Source organism: Haliaeetus leucocephalus, unplaced genomic scaffold (assembly GCF_000737465.1).
Source record: "Haliaeetus leucocephalus isolate CR32 unplaced genomic scaffold, Haliaeetus_leucocephalus-4.0 Scaffold317, whole genome shotgun sequence".
Classification (NCBI taxonomy): Eukaryota; Metazoa; Chordata; class Aves; order Accipitriformes; family Accipitridae; genus Haliaeetus; species Haliaeetus leucocephalus.
The window spans coordinates 4,538,792-4,553,482 of record NW_010972753.1 but is presented as its reverse complement, the minus strand read 5'-3'; the positions used below and the strand labels follow the sequence as shown (position 1 = coordinate 4,553,482).

The 14,691-nt window shown below is 37.1% G+C and overlaps 1 protein-coding gene across 1 annotated transcript in view; it reads right to left on the bottom strand.

Annotated features, from left to right (window-relative positions):
- IL1RAPL1 (interleukin 1 receptor accessory protein-like 1) overlaps positions 1-14,691 on the bottom strand; it is a 640,049-nt gene that overhangs the window by 467,474 nt on the left and 157,884 nt on the right. The gene's annotated exons all lie outside the window — the stretch shown is intronic.

The window sequence follows — 14,691 nt, the reverse complement described above, 5'->3', positions numbered from 1 at the left end:
ACTATCAGTTTAAAGACGACTGCCTTTTCTTTGTATTTCCTTGTATATTTTCCCCATTGCTTCCTAAGTTTTTTCCAGCCCGAAAGCACAACTAGTTCATGCTATCCCTTAGCAGAAGCTGTTGAATTATTACTGCTTGTATGTGTTAAACTTACCACTTTCTGACAGCCTCTCTTCCCGACATGAAGGCTGCAAGAGATGAGGAACCTGTCATCAGCTGGCAGCTTGTTAGCCTTTGAACCTCTCCTTGTTCCCGGTATGAGTTCCAGAAGACACAGGGGAAGGAGCCGTGTTTTCCCTAACTTTGTGTTCTCTGAGCTCTACATTTGTGTTGCCTGAACTGAGGTACAAATAGAGCCCAGAGAAGAGGAGAACAGCGAAGCGCTGTGGCCATGAAGATATTCCCACAGCGCATAAGAAAGAGCATAAGTAATTGAGCATTACTAATGGTGGGGAAAGATGTCAGTCCAGATATAGAGTCTTACAGGATAAATCTGTGCTTGCCTTAATAATTCATTTTCTGGTTTTTAGAAGTTCAAATTTAATAATTTCTTGCCCTCTAAGTGTGCGAGACATGACTGAGCAATTTTTATTGTGTCAACAGCGTTTTGAAGTAACCATCAAAATGACAGGCTTTTATTTGGATTTTAATCCACAATGCACTGTAGAAGTGATTAAAGAGGAACATCATGAAGTTGGTATTACAATCTCTTCATATGGCACAATAGATATGGATATCTATTTTTGGAGGGTGCTGCAGAGCACTTGATTACATGATCAACATTAAACAGTTATAATACGCTCCCTTGTAGCCAAGTAAACCACTAAACAGAGTCTCTAGATGGATCTGAGAAAATCCGCAATTCTGCATTTGTGATTTGCAGAATGAGAATAAGTGGGAAAAAGAAATAACAGTAGCTCAAAATACCCATCGCCCAGGGAAAGGACATACAAGGCTCCCAGTTCCTTGCTAACATGATGTTAGGAAGCAGGCACCATTTTTGTCCTGGAGGTAAAAAGCAATCTTGTCGTATGTATGGGGATGGACATGATTCCAGACACTGGCAAACACCTGTAGAGCTGGATGAAGAACCAGCCACCCGGCAGAATTGCAGCTAGAAAAGAATTAATAGGGAGTAAAGAAGGGAATTAATTTATCAGGTATAATAGTTATACACTTCTGTTTCTAGGAGATTCTTGAACATCGGTATTTTCCTTTTTTGGTATGATTTTGAACAGTTCAGCTCAAGCTTTCTGAAAGCGTGATTCCCCTTTTTAACTTGCCATCTTTTTGTAACCTCCTAACGGCACAAACTTACAAAATGTCACTGTCAAACGATTAATGGAGAAAAAAATCAGCTTACTTTAGGGATTGGTATATAGTTTAGTGATAGATATAGACAATAAATATAGATAAAAGTTCTAGAATGCAAAAGGGATTATTTTTAATTATCCCAGGGGGAACTCCCTTTGGACCGTGTGAGCAGCATCAGCGGGGTAAGCTCTCTCCTTGACTGTTACGGAGGAACCTGTTTTGGGAATTTGGAGGAGATACTTGTCTCTCGGACTGCCACCTACCTGGAAATTTCCAGTAGCTTTATATTAATTGGCATTTGAAACTAGCATAAGGAAAATGAAGACTTTATGAGAAAGTTCACACCACTAGATTTTGTTTGTTTTCTCTCTCTTTCTGTATTTTTCCTTGCAGATTCGTTTTCCCTATGACCTAAACAAGATCAGTCTCAGCAAGAGGTACTTCCTGAGAGGTATTTCATAAGTACTATAGGTCTTATGAAAGAAGATTCTATTTGCCATTGAAAATGTACTGGATTTTATTTAAAAGGACCAAAAGAAATTAGTGTTTTCCCTATTCATGAGAATTCTGCTCTAAACACTGGTTTTGAGCTTATTTTCAGCACATGAACTCCCACTAACGCAATAATTTTTTTTATAGAGTTCATACTGAAAGCCTCGTATCTTCACCGTTAAGTCTTCCAAAATCTCCTTTGTGCAGCTGAGCTATTTTTCAAAATCCAACCAAAGCCTTAGAGAATACTTTTGAACTCCAAAACACCTAGTTTCTTATCAGTTTTTTTCTTCTTGGTACAGGTTTGCACCAATTTTTACTCTCAGCTTGTTCCTTAGACAACCTACTGTTTGAGAAGATTTTGGCATAAAATACAGCTCGGGAGAAAATAATGTACATTAAAAATAGCAGGGATTTAGCAGACATGAAAGGCCTGCACTCACTGGTATTTACTTGGATTTACTTTTAAAGTCTTAATTCCAAGTTGTAGATGCTTTCATGAAACACAGAATAACAAAATCATAACATACAAACTTACCAACCACCTTTAACTGCGTGTTCCCCCACTATGTTTCACGTAAAGCTATTTCTTACAGAGACTCACTGGGTTTTTTCTTTTCTATTTTCCTTAATACCTCATTCCAACCCACCATGTGTAAAATGAACAATGTTATATTATTACTTCAAAGTCATCAGATCTGAGTTCTGTCACAGCAGACTAGTGAATTCCTAAATCTAGGGTACCTGGCAGAAAAAACCAAGCCATCCTGAAAAGCAAATTAATTTCATGTTACTTGTATTTCGTTTTGAATGCAGTATTGAAATAATGATGATCTTACGCAGTGAATAACACAGTTTGCATTGAAGGCAATTTCAGTGTGTGACACTTTTAATATTGTAAATTCTTTTCCATTTGACATTTTTGTGTTCTTCCTCTGTGAGTCAAGTTTATCAAAAGGGGTTTTGCTTTGTTTGCTCTAATGTATCTTTGGATGCATCTTTTTTCTACGCTGATGGGCAGTAGCCATTGGCTTTGTGTTTATTAATAGTCATAAGAGATGTGGGATGGTCATGAAGTAACACCCAAGGTTACATGTAGGCCTGGACCTACTGTTGAAGAAATATAGCAGATTAACATTTTGTAATGAATGTCTTTCTGAAAATTTTTCAAAATAATTTATAGGGAAAGACTTCTGTTGATACCTACCATTTTCAAAAATGACTGAGAAATAAAAAGTTGTTTAAATCTTATCAGGACCTTTCCAAAACAGGGGGTGGGAGGCGGGGGGGGTGGGGGGAGGTTGAATTGCAAGATAATGAGTAAAAGGAAAAAATTAAAAAAAACACTGTTAACAGAAAAATGCTGGGCTTGGTTTAATGCTGAATCAAGATACAATGAAACATTTTGACTTGTCCAACATATTTAAAATTTGGCATTTTATAAGGTATGTGATTAAAATGGTTCATTTTTTATATTTCTGATACACTTAAAGACATTAAAAAAAAAAAACCGAATTGTGTTTTCATTGGGATTTTCTATTGTAGCAATAGGCAAAAGCTTTTAGAAAGACATTTTTATTATAAAGGCTTGCGGTTCTAGAGGTCAGGGTAGAGTGAAGTAGTCCCAGCATCCTTGTTCTCTTTTCCTCCCAGTGGGGGGTAAACAAAAGTAAAACTGTACAGTTTAATGTAATGGATATAGAAATCTTGTAGCCAGACGCTGCTGACAGTTGTTTCCGGAGCATGGCACCACCAAAAAGGCCCAGCTGACCTATCAGAGCATGGCTTTGGGCAATCGGTGTCCTCGGCAGACAGCGAGATAGAGTGAAGCAGATTCTTTAAGCTCAGCTCTCGCCCTTCTTTTATTTTTCAGTCACTTTGATTAAAATAAGCTCTCGATCATTCCCGCCCTGTGGCTAGCAGAGTGCACATCGTGCCGCAGCTCGGACGGCACAGGACAGCCACAGCGGTGTACCACCAGCAACAACATCCAAGAAACAAATCTGCCACCTGGTCACCTTCTGACTCTTCTTGAGCATTCCTCTCTTACTCAGCGCGCCAGCTCCCCCAGTGCCTTTCTATAATCAGTGACTGAATTATCCTAGTACCTACCCTCATCACCAAAGACTGATCAGCGTTAAAAGGTGGAAGTTACATTATTATTAACACAAAACATCTGGTTCCCTCAAGTTTCATCAAATTAAACAGAGAACTGGATTGACCAGTAATTAAACTAGGCAAAAAGCAAAATGCACAGTAGAAATCCACACTTTATATTCTTTTTTTTTACACTGAGGAAAAAAATACACGGTAATTGCACAGCTGCTTTGTTTTCAGTAGTTCTTACTAGAACTGAAAGGAATATGATTAGATTTCAAGAGAGATGAAAAGTTTTCACTGGTGATAAAACATATATATACACATATGTATTCACCTCAGTTCAACAAAGCCATAAGCCTGAACTTAAATTTCTCCCTGCTTAGTAAAGTACATAAAAGTGCATTTAACTGTTTAAGGCATGTAGAAGAGCTATTTCCTTTGTTGCTGGCTCATTTGCTGCTCACAGAAATAGCAATTAAATGACTGATAAATCTCAGTTCCCACTCATTCAGTACCAGTTAAAGTATGTCCAAGATGCATGAAATGGAGTGATCTGCAGTGATTTACATGGGAGTGTGTGTGTGCTGGGAAAACCTTAACCTGGTTCGAGCCGAGTCATTGCTGCACTTAAAAAAATGACAAAAATCCCTGACAAATAGCAAAGTGACACATCCTATTTGTATTTCGCAAACTTCCTACAGCCAGGGAACTGGGGGTGGGGGTGGTGTGGTTATCCCCTTATCCTTTGCCTCTACCACTGAGATAGAAGGATTATAAAGTTTTAATTCTGGAAAGAATTCCATTCTTCTAATTTGGACAATAGAGGTTATCTGTCTTCCACCTCTTGGGATCTGGAGTGCCAAAAGTGCTCATCGTCAGATTACTCTGTTTATGCCTCTTCGCCCTATTTTATCCTGGTCACGCAGCCATGCTGACCTACTGTTTCTGGCTGCGCATCCCACATTCCCTCTGAATACTTCCTTCAGCCGTTCTTGCTCTGGAAGTTTGCCCAGCATCTTAGGAAATGTTGCGCCTGACCTTTTCAAAAGGGCAAGGCTATAGCTTCGTTTATACAACGGATATCACAGATCTCAAACAACATGTCCACCTCTGTTTCAACAGAGCTAGAAATGAATATCCTACAAACTTTATCAACACTGCTCTCCCAGGTAGCAATCAAACTGTTAAGGTGTTGTGGCAAAGTCAGACATTTTTCCTCCTCACATAGAACATGCTTTGCACAAATTATTTTCTTCCACAACACAAGAACCTCCTCAACTTTGTCAACTAAATTCTTCCCTGCAGTTCTTCCTGTCATTTCTGCTATTTTTACCACTTTGAGTATTTGTTTGTATTGCATCTGCAACAATTCTGTATTTTCAGTTTGAAGGCATATGAATTTTACAGCCTATGCTTATATCAAAATATGAAATTCAGTGAAAAACAACAGGCACCTTCCCTTCTTCCTTCCCCTAAAATGTTGACAGATCCAAGAGTTTTTTGTCAGATGGGTTTTATTTTCTGTCCTTCATGTGTTGAAGGTGACAATGAGTAATTTGAAAGTTTTTTTCATTCATCTGGAGTTGAAATGTATGTGTGTGCGCACACATGCACACGTGCATGCATGTGTATAGATATGCATGTCAACTGAGGAAATAAACCCCAATATTTATTATCATAGAAGATTGCAGCTAATTAGATACTGACAATGTTGAGGAGGAAGTCAGATCAGAAACCCATGAACTACAGGGTTAGGCCAAATATATAATAGTAAAACAGAGTAAAAGGCACATCTAATCTTGCTGATTAAGAATTAAATAGGTGATCAACCTCTCTATTTTTTTCCTTTTTCTCACTTGATACATAATCATGAATGCAAAAAGGAACCCCCCCCCCCCCCAAAACCATTCCAAATTATATTCAAGGAAATTAACCCTCATATTTGGGCTTGCTTATCTAATTTATTATATATTTCTTGTTCTCAACATCAAATGTGTTATGACACTGTAGGAAAAAAAAAAAAAAGCCTTCAACAAATTTAACTAGAACCATTAGTGCTGAGTCTCTTCTGGAATGGTAAAAGACTAAAATACACTTACAAGAGGCATACATAGTGATCCTACCTGGAGGACCACTGTACATTGTGGAGTTAGTGATCCACATAACAGCTGACCCGAGCAGACATTGGACAGAGGATAAACTCATTTGACTAATTGTGAAGGACATATCTGCACATGCTCCCACTTGGAACTGGGCAATGACGCCAACATCATACCCTTCTCTTTATCTCAAATCCGTGTACATCTGAGAAAATACTATAAAAATTCCAAAGACCACAACGTTCTGAATCCTTCCTGGACAGGATTTGCGCAGCGTGCTATGCCCTGACTGTACAGCCCCAAAGCTGCACAGCTCAGGGTTCCCAGCATCTGAAGGGACATAAGTTATAGCTCCAATAAATAGTAGTCTAATCCCATACCTTATGGAGTACCTTTTTTACTGGCATCCATAAGGAACACTAGCATTGGCGCAGTACAGCATCAGGCCTCTTATTGCAAGTCTTAGCTCACAGAAGGAGAAGGAATAACCTTCAAATACCCAGTAAGTGATGTGTGCATGTTTGCCCATGCATTAGCAGCTCATTTTGTATGTTAAATAATATCTATTCCTCCATATTATATACATATATCTAGAAATTATAGAAAGGCAAATAAATAAAAGATAGATACTAACAAATACATATTGTGAAGGAATTGAAGTATTATCAGTTCAGGTCAGCAAATCAGGTTTCCTGGAAGTGACGTGCTTCTATTTTAAAACTTATCAGACAACCTTTCAGTCAAAAGGTACAGGATTTTGTAAGTCACGCTAAGTACATTCTATTAACTAAAGAAATGGGGCAAGCAATATGTCTAATTTAGATTAAGTAAAAGATAAGCAAAACAGAATTGAAAAAACCAACAAACTAGGCTAATGCTGGCTGTGGGCTGTGAGATGCATATGCAGGATGAGTGGGTAATAACTGAAATGAAGAAATTCCAAGGAAAAAGGATATTGCCTCAGACGGTATCCTAAAGTGATAATTTTTATACATTTAAGTATACACTGCTACCTTCATATTGAAATATAGTATTTCTTTCAGCAAAGATTAGAAAACAGTGATTTATAAGATGATTAAACTTTTTTTTAAAAAATTTCCATGTTCATATACAATGACATAATATTTAAGCCTCAAGGAACTTTCTCACCTATGGAAAAATCTGACATCTGGGAAAAAAAAAAAGAGTCAACTAAATGTGATATCAAATAAGCTGTTCTACTTGCTAAAAGAACAAAAAATAGTTGAAAAAATGGGTTAGTCTTCATTTGCATGAATAAATGCAGTTACAGTCCAATTACCATGCTAATCTAATTACTACTGGACAGATCTCTGAGTACATCTGCAGACTTTTTGGTCAGAACTGAAAGAAAAAATAGGGAAAAATGTGACTACCTTTGTATTGTCTAGATCCCTTGGGCAGCTGCAGCCTAATTTGTTTTGTAAGACAGAGCAACCACGAAACTGCTCCAAATCGTTTCGCCTAGTAATTGTCTCACAGGGGCTGTTACATTGCCCTCACCTACCAAAGCACATAGGACATTAGCTGTAATGCCTTCATTTTAGCCTAGTATTCTGTGGCCCCTAAGGAATTCTTAGTTTTTCTATTTAGGAAAATTTCTGGCTCCACATGCCATCAAGGTTTGCTATAATTTTGTCCTATTTGACATCATCTCTCTTTAAAAATCCCATTTCATTTCTGCTTGTGACAATGGAAACAGGGCAAAGGAAAAAACTAATTCTTCTGTGTCATACTGAACAATATATTTTTAAGTGCTTAACCTTTCCTAATATGCTTAAAGCATCAAAAAATAAACAGCTGCTGTCCTTATTTTAACTGTTCTTTAATTAGATAGCACACTGTACACAAAACCAGATTTAATATGAGATTACATCACATTAAGTCACTCTGAAGTCTACTGCAGATATTTTAAAACTGTTTCTTTTTACTTAAAAGGAAGCATTTGTCAAAAAGTTCAACACATACTTAGCAAAAGCATTCAGGGTACGCATTTATTTTAAGCCTGGATTGTGCGTATTAAACCTGTTGGATGAAATCCATTTGCAGTCTCCAAAACTCACTTCTAATGTGATAACTCTAAAACGTGACCTAGGATGTCACGAGTTTCTTTGCGCCTCTTCTCTTTGGCACAGGATACTTTGCCTTCTTGCCTTTAAAAAAAAAAAAAAATCACCCACGATGGGTGACCCCCACCTCCGAGCGGAGACGAGGCAGGTATGGGCTTCAACCGCTGGTGCTGCAGAGGGCAGAGCCCACGTCTCCCACTGAGTGGTGGGTTCCCGTAAAGCACCAGGAAGCTTTCAGGTGAAAGCAGAGGGACAGAGCGCTCAAGAAAAACAGGACTAAATTCCCACTATGGTTTAGAAGGGACACATTATCTCTGTTCCATTTTTCAAAGTAACTTAGGCGCCTAAATACAGACAATTACCCAACAGCACAGCGTATTTCTACACTCACAAGTCCTGCACCGAAGACCCTCAAAGGCCAACAAGCATTAAGACGTACCCCTGTATCTGACATTTCCCACTGACTGAAAATTTAGCATACAAGCTGTTACAACTTCCCCCCTGAAATAACACTCTCCAGACCTTGTACAAGAAAAAGCCTAATTAGCCGAACCAGTTACATAGATGCGGATCCCAGTTTCTCGGTGCTCTGGAAATATTCAGACCAAACGCTCCTGAAAGTCACCTTCTGAAGGCAGGAAAGGGTTTATTGGATCTGTACAGCAAGTGCAGGTCTGGCATCCCACAAGTTTGAACTCTCCCACGAGCTGTGGACCGCTTTGGGCCCACACGTCTCTGTGTCCTTTCCATAGAAACCAGGGCAAAAAGAAAAGATTGTCCTGCCTGCGTGGGGACAGGATGCAACCCAGACATTGTTTTAAGAGATAGAAGCTCGAAACCGTTCCAGTACACACAGCTGAAACGTAATCTTAGAGAATCAGTTTGTTGTTTTTTGTTTGGTTTTTTTTTTTAAATTACAGGAATATGGCTATATTAGGCTAATACGGCTAAAATTTCAGTAATGAGAATTAACAGGTGAAACTTCACAATTTCATTTTAGCTTAACATTATTCTCATCCAGTTTATATAATTCTAAAGCAAATGTACCGCACAGACTAAAAGCTAGAAATTGATTATCGGCTTCTGTTAAAAAGGAAAGTATTAATAAATTTCTCACTTTTATCTAACTGACATTTTAGCCCTAAATTGTGAGATTACAGATTTCTTAAGAAATCTAAGTATGATCTAACACCCAACAAGGAACTTAGCAAATACAGAAAGAAAAACTGGGACCAGTCATAAATCAATATGAAAACAGACTTTTCCAATACCGTTCCTACAAATCCTTCCAGGCAACGACAAGCTCAGTAATTAGATATCTGACCTTTCCCATTGTTCACACTGTGAGTGTTAAACTTCCCACATTACACATTACTGTTAATTTTAATGATTAGGTCAGCCAGATGTACAGCATATTAACATCCTGCCCAGAAATCAAAATGTTCCTTCTTTCACCCACTCTATTTCTGGTAGTTTATCAATTTGCATATGACAGTATTCCCTTTTTACATGAAATGTCCCTGACTTTTGGCTCAAATTTGCGAACGTTCAGAATAAATTTCTTGTATGCATCATTTCATTGCTGCATGTTGTTGCATCAGATTGGAATAATGAATTTGAAATTAGTAGAAAATATTACAAAATAATAGATTGTTTATTTCACTCTGAACCCTCCATGTTATGACTACTTTAGCTATGGAGCATCCAAAGTTTGCTTCCTCAGATAATTTTTTTTTTCAGGAGAAAACATGTTCTGTACAAATAGGTAATTACTATTATGAATAATAGTTAATATTATTCAGAAAGTAGAAACTGCAATAACAAATTTCGTGTACGTCATGACATTAAGTGTGAAGGACCATTTATAGCGAGGAAATACAAGTGTAGTACACTCACTTCCAGTTGGGCTGGAAACATGACTTACAATTTGCACAATGAAGGAGTTTTCAGCAGTAAAAGCTGAAAAGGGAATATATATTGCAAATGAAACAGGAAATTAAAAATAAACAGGAGGCTATAAAAACTCTTACAATCTATTCTGTCCTTATACCTCAACTCCTTATCCCCTCTGATTTTCCCCACCTCATTTGAAGATGTAGCTGCAGCACTGACAACAGATTATGCCTTATGCAAGGAATAGTATGTGTATGACATTGTTCAAGTTTTATTTTATTTATGGTTTGGGTTTTTTTAATTGTGTACAATGCTACCTTGTTTAAGGTTTTCTTCAGGGACAATTACTCATGTTGCCTCTGTAGACTAACACACCTATTAAAGGGAGCTGGAAGCTTAATGAGATTGATCCACACACAACAGTGAATAATGTTTTCCTACATACAGTTTGACCTTAAAAGTTCATTATTCTGAGAGACCTACTAGCTCTGGAAACATGGAAGTCTTTTATCTTGACCACTTCTATGAGTTTGAATGTTTAATCAGTATACTCCTTGGAATGGAAAATGTAAATGAACAAAGTTGTATTTTATTGATTATATTTCTTTGTGATTCTGTATGAATTCACCCCTACACACAGACATACACCTTTGCATGCCTCATTTTCTTGGACACCCATCAAGATCAATCAGAAGTAACTTTTAAAATGGATTAGTTAAACTATATAAAACTCCTGCCTGGACACTCTCATTCAGAATTAAAAAGGCTTGCATTTGGTTTAATTTAATTTATTCAGGATGTGAATCCACTAATCTACTTTAATTATGGTGCTCTGAATTCACAACTTTAGTCAATTTGGGTTAACTTTCCTGATTGCCTTTATGTAGACAAGTCCTAATGCAATTGCAAACCTAAAGCAGGATTACCTTATAACCAATTTACATATTCTCACTGTACATCCAAAGTCAAGATAAATTTCACGGGTTCCTGGATGGATTTCATGGGTTTGTGTAGCTAGAGAGGCCAAGATGCAATCTAAATTCACAGAAGACACAGCATTTCTCTTGAGTCCACCAAAAAACCTGTTCAAACAATCTGCATTGAGGTAAATGCTTCTAGCTGGAAGATAGGTGTGATGGACACTTTAACCACGTGGGTCACTACGTATCCCATAACACTTTTCACAGGATTAAAAGTGTTATACCCGAGATACCCTGAGTAATTAACTTCTGTCTTCCTAACTCCCCTTGCAGTCTCAATTGGATGCAGTATTCTCTGCTCGGCAGTGTAAGAAAGGAAATACTGCTATGACTCCTGAGCAGCTGCCACTTTGCATTTCAGTGGCGGATTGGGTGACCCGTATAACCTGTTGAAATATGGGTAGCAACCTCCGAATCCTCAGAAAGCAAAAATATATAATTATTTATACACTTTTTTTTTTCATTTGTTGTATTCCCTGAACTGAAGAACGCTATAGATTGGCATTTCAGTAAAAGGGAGATTTGACAGCGGTTCTGTCCTTTACAGTACATCAAATACTTCCCTAGATATAAGAAGCAGCCTACATAGGCATTAAGGAAGTCACTATTAAAATTGTATTAATTAATTGGAAATTTAATTAATATATTAATTAACTTTTTTATTACATAAGTATCAATGATTAGATTTGTTAAATACAAGCTTTAAGAAACCTCAAAAGTTCAAACAGTATTTTTAAATTCTACCAGCCTAAAAAACCTGAGATCTTCTCCAACTACTGAAAATAAACGTATTTCTTTCACGCCTGTCTGTCACTGTAACAACAGATTTTGATGTTTTCTTACGCCAAAGCTTTAGCTAACACTATACCTGCTACAACAAAGCAGGAGGTGCAATTGTTTCAAAGTCAAAAGGTATTTTTGTTCTTGCATCTAATCGCTTCAACTGACAAAAGAAATACAATGTTATATAACTAAGCATAATGGCGAAATGACTGGACAACAATACTAAATAAAATTAACTGTATTTACAGATAAAGTTATTCAAAAAATGAATTACTGTTTAGATCCTGAGAGCCCCAGGATGACACCCCCCGCCCCATACACACACGCACACAGACTTTGGCACTGTTTTCTAAAAACCATTCAAAACACTAGAGTATCTGCTTTCTCCTTTTAAATAAAGTGTAACTATTGCAGTTTACTGTACTATAGCGTGTTGTAAAATTTGTAAAGTCTGAAAGAGTCTCTAAGTAGATAGAAAACATAATAGACAAGAAATTTCAGATATATTACTGTTTTAATCAATAAGCAAACAAAGCATCTTTTTTAATTTTAAAAGAAAGACATATTGGAGTTTATACTTTAAAAAACTCTTGCATGTTGCCTATAAAAATAGCTTATTTTTTTCTTCACATGGAAACAGCTAAAAGCAGCAAGGACACTGAAGTCAAAGTCCTGGAAAAAAAAAAATCACCTCTTTGGTGATTTTTCTCTTTTCTCTCCTCCTAAGTATTTAACTTACTGCCATTAGAGTAGCTTTTCTGATTTTCATCCAAGAAACAGTCAGGTATTTTTGGAATTGTCGCTAACATTATTAATAATGTGTAGTATAGCTTTTTTTTTTTTTTTTTAAGTATTATGTGATGGCATGGACATCACATTATGCTAACGTTTCGAAAATTGGTTAGGTAGCAGGCAAATGGAAACCTTGATCTCCTAAAAGCCTAATAAAGGCACTACCTACCTTTGAAACTGCTACTATGAATGTCTTTTCATTATAAATGCAGTGATGGTGAACGTAATGCTTCGAATTGTACAGCACATTTTAGTCCAGAGATCTGAGTATAGTACACAACAATGGGTAAGTAATTCTTTTTTTAAATACAGAGTAACTCCTGCATGGAGAGATTAAACATTTCATCCACAGTCACACTAAATGGCTTATTCTCCATCACAGAACGGCTCAGTGGAGGTTGTAGAACAGGACACCGTACTTCGTACACCAAGAACGTTCATTTTCCTACGTAAGTTGTTACCATCTACCTGTCACATAGAGTTGCTATGGGGAAAACGATTCCAGTTTAAAAAGTTTAGGATGCAGGCATCTCTGAGTTAAAAACGTGTTCTGTGGAAACTGCCCTATCAGCAAAAGCTCAGAAAGATTATTAACGGTAGCACTTAAGCAGGTCAGCTCTGGTAGGGACGTGACAAATCCTGCGCAGAACAACTAAATTGGTCCCTTGGGAGGAGAACAGGAGGGGTCCACGAACGTAGTGCAGAGGGAACTGAGGATCTGTAATTGGACCACTGTGAAGTATTATGAATTTACAAAAGTATTGCTTCAGATCTAGGGTCTATTATGCAGGTCTAGGTCTCCCTGAAGAAGCCAATGAGAGATAACAATGTTTAAGAGCTGATATTTTGAGTCTAAATTCCCCACATGGATGATATTGGTCTTGTATTTTTAAAAATAACAGGGGAACTTCTGCCTACTCTGGTCCCTCTACCACTTATTTATCATTTCCTGTAGCATTTGAAAGATTTACAAGGAGGTTCTTTTGAATACTTTTTTTTTGTTCGTTTCTAAAGTCAGTCTGAAGCTTCTGAGCTCTGCTGTATCTCCAGGCGTTGTGTGGCACTTCGTCGTCTGATCCAAATGGGCAGAGGAAGACAAGTTACCATTAAGTACAGCTGTAACTACTGGCCAGTTAACAGGAGTTCTTAGGAGTAGGAGGTGGGATTTCTCTGATATAAACCCTGAGCATATAGCCCCCGAGGATATATTTTATAGATATTTTTGGATTTATATGAAATGCCACTTATTTTAATTGCAACTGCGTAAGACCTTGGTCATAACAAGCAGTGCTAATGTGGCTTTTGGTCTGTAAGACCCCAAGAGCAGGGACTATTTTTTCCTCTTGGTCTAATAAACAAGAATGAGGTATCACCCCTTTACAGAAACTTTTGATACTTCTGTATTAATAATCTACTGAAGCAACCTTAACTCCTGCAAGTAGTCAAAGTAAAAGCTTAATAAGTAACCATATTGAGACTGACTTTTTTAAATTTTTTTTAGATATCTGCATTTTAATGGTATAAATCTGCTTTAGCAAACTACATATTTACATATTTCTTAAAAAGTAATGTATTTCTGGGATGTGTGTGCATATGTAGGAGGCAAGGAATTAACAGACCTGAAAAAAACTTTAACAAAAATGTCACTATCACTATAATTTTTTTCTATTATCTTAATTTTCACAAATAGGAATTCATCTTTCCTACTGAGCAATTGGTGATAAGATAACCAAATCTATTTAAAACACACACATAAAGAGAAGGAGAGAAAGAAAAAGAAGAGTTGTTTGGTGCGATACCCTGATTTATGTTGTCAGGACAGCTGATATTTGTCCTTTTGTCCAACTATTTTAGCATCTGTTATTCCATGTAGAACAGATCTTCAAAACACTCATATACAAAATCATTTTTAAATAAGGAACAATGGGAAATTCGAAGTTCTGACTTCCAGGAAGAGAAAATAACTGGTTGCCCTCTGAAAATAATCTGTATGCTTATTTTTGGTTGGCTCGGTCCTTTTTGGAGAAGGTCCATGAACAGCTGAAACTATTTATAAAGTGAAAAAGCCTTAAAATGTGAAGGAAATAGGGATATACATTTCTGTAACAATCATATCTTTGTAGTGACTCTCCAGATAATACATTTGAGAT